This window comes from Petaurus breviceps, unplaced genomic scaffold, assembly GCF_028583685.1.
Source record: "Petaurus breviceps papuanus isolate PSGF00001 unplaced genomic scaffold, PetGlider_PUasm1.0 90842, whole genome shotgun sequence".
NCBI classification, from domain to species: domain Eukaryota; kingdom Metazoa; phylum Chordata; class Mammalia; order Diprotodontia; family Petauridae; genus Petaurus; species Petaurus breviceps.
The window spans coordinates 16,940,929-16,944,061 of record NW_027187358.1 but is presented as its reverse complement, the minus strand read 5'-3'; positions in this window follow the sequence as shown (position 1 = coordinate 16,944,061).

Genomic DNA, 3,133 nt, shown 5'->3' with positions numbered 1-3,133 from the left:
TATATATATATATATATATATATATATATATATATATATATATATATTTTAACATTTGGTTTTAAAGTTTGAATTCCAGATTCATACCCTTCCTCCCTTGTCACCCACCCTAACTGGGAAGATAAGCAACTCAATATAGTTTGTACATGTGTAGCTAATGCAAAACATTACCATAGCAGATATACTGTAGAAGACTGATTATATTTCCCTTACTCCTGTCCCACCTCTCACTTGTTCTATTCTCTACTTTGGTACTGTCCTTTTTCAAAAGTGTGTGCTTCCAACTTCCCCTCCCCCTTCCCGGCTTGCCTTCCCTTCCATCACACCTTCCCTCATCCTCTTCCCCCCTAACCTCCTGTAGGGTGAGATACCCTATTTAGTGTGTGTGTCATTCCCTCCCTGAGCCAAATTCAATGACTATAAGGTTGACTCATTCCCTTATGCCTTCCTATTCTTCCCCTACATTGTACCCATTTTCCATTGCCTCTTCTATATGAGATAGTTTGCCCCATTCTGTGTCTCACCATCTCCTCTCATTATATTCCTCTCTCACCTCTTAATTTCACCCTCTAAGTATCATCCCTTCTTATTAAATTGGTCCTATGCCCTCTATCTATGTATACCTGTAAACATATATATACATTCACATATGTAATCATACACCTATATACCCTCCCATAAAATTTGTATTTCCTTCAACAATTGTCATACTGTGAAAAGTTTTATCAGTTACAGTGATTATTTTTCCATTTAGGAATGTAAATAGTCCAACTTTGATAAGTTCCTTATGATTTCTTTTCCCTGTTTACCTTCTCATGCTTCCCTTGTTTCTTGTATCTGAATGTCAAATTTTTTATTCAACTCTGGTTTTTTCTTCAAGAATATTGGAAAGTCCTCTATTTCACTGAACGACCATATTTTCCCCTGAAACATGATACTCAGTTTTGCTGGGTAGGTGATTCTTGGTTTTAATCCCAGCTCCTTTGACCTCTGGAATATCTTATAAAAGGTCCTTCGATCCTTCAGTGTAGAAGCTGCCAGATCCTGGGTTATCCTGATTGTGTATCCACAATATTCAAATTGTTTCTTCCTGGCTGCTTGCAATGTTATCTCCTTTATCTGGGCATTCTGGAACCTCTCTATATTATTCCTAGGAGTTTTCTTTTTGGGATCTTTTTCAGGAGGTGATCGGTGAATTCTCTCAACCTCTATTTTGACTTCTGGTTCTAAAACATTAGGGCAGTTTTCCTTGAGAATTTCTGGAGGATGACTTCTAGGTTCTTTCTTCAATCATGGCTTTCAGGTAGTCCAATAATTTTTAAATTATCTCTCCTGGATCTATTTTCCAGGTCAGTGGTTTTTCCAATGAGTTATTTCACCTTGCCTTCTATTCTTTCATTTGTTTGAATTTGTTTAACAGCATTTTGATTTCTTCTCAAGTCAGCAGTTTCCCTTTGCTCCATTCTAAATCTGAGGGAATTGTTCACCTCATTGAGCTTTTGAGATTCTTTTTTCCATCTGGCAAATTCAGCTTTTTAAGGCATTCCTCTCCTCATTGCCTTTTTGAGCCTCTTTTGTCATTTGAATCATTCTGTTTTTTAAGGTGTTATTTTCCTCAGTCAGGCTCTTGACTCTCCTTTAATAATTTACTTGCATCATTCTCATTTCTATTCCCAATTTTTCCTCCACTTTTCTTATCTGCTTGTAAAGGTCCTCTATGGCCTGTAACCAGCTCATATTTTTCTTGGAAGCTTTTGGTGCAGGATTTCTGACTTCACTGTCTTCCTCCTGTTCCATGTTGGATCCTTTTTGTCCCGAAAATAGGAGTCTAATGTTGGATTCTGCTCTTGGTTTTGCTTCCTTTGCCTGGTCATGTTGTCACTCAGTTACTTGACTTTTGGTCTTTATGGCACAGTAGGACTCTGCCACCAGACAGTTGAGCTTCCATTCCAAACGCTGGGGTTTTCTCAGTTGGAGTTTTCTCAGTTGCCAAAATTAATAGTTGGGTGCCCCCTCTGAAACCTCCACATGCTCTGGCAAGCTGGTCACACACCCAAGGACTCTACCCTAGACCAAAATCCAGATCCAAGCAGTTAAAGCAAGAGCAATTACCCCTCAGACTGGTCACTTGGTCCCCCTAGAGTCTGAAGGCCAGAAGCTGAAGCTGCAATGTGGCACCAGAACAGCGCTGGGCCAAGGCAACTCAGAGACTTCTTGCCCTGTGGGCAAAAGCTGATGCTTTCCCAACTACTGGTCTCAAAGTCCATACTGCACTGAACTGTAACTTTGTCCTTTGCATCTATGTGTTTGTAATTCTGGAGATGGCCACAGCTGCTGGTGATCATGAGTCCCTCCAGCTGGTGGTTGGTCAGGCCTGCCCTGGGGCTAAAACCTCCAGCTCCCATGGGCCTGGGCTCGACTCCCAGAGCACTGTGCTTGCCGATTCCTGCTGTTCTGCCAGGTTGTACTCAATGGGAGGTTAGCTTCTCTGTGTCATTTTGTGGGTTCTGTAGTTCCCCTGTTACATGACTTGGGGGAGGTGGAAGTGGGAGCCCAGTGGAAGGCCTGTTTCTACCCTGCCATCTTGACTCCACCCCCCAATAAGTAATTTAAAAAAATTACAAAAGCAACAAAGTTTTTAATTATATTGAGCCAACTTCCCTGTATCTGTAATATCTATCCAGATACAAAAAAATCTCTAAAATACCTAAAAAGTGGTTTCATAATTTTTCTACCTATCTTGCCTCTAATTTCTTTTTCAGATTAAATATCCATGATTCCTTCAATATTTCAGAAATAGTAAGGTTTCATTAATCTTCACCAATGCTGTCTCCCCCCTCTAATGTGTCCAAGTCTTTTCAAATCCATCTGAAAAGCATGACTTTCAAAAAACTCCATATATAATCAGACAAATTCAGAGCAGAGTAGGATTATTATTTCTCATGATCTGAACACTGTAATCTATTTAAAAACTTGGTGTTTCTATCATCCCTCCATTCATATCCATTTATGTATTTATGAATGAATACATTCATTCATTCATTCATTTCTTTTTCCTTCTTTCCTTCTGTCTCTGTCTCTGTCTGTCTCTGTCTCTGTCTCTCTCTGTCTCTCTCTCTCTGTCTCTGTCTCT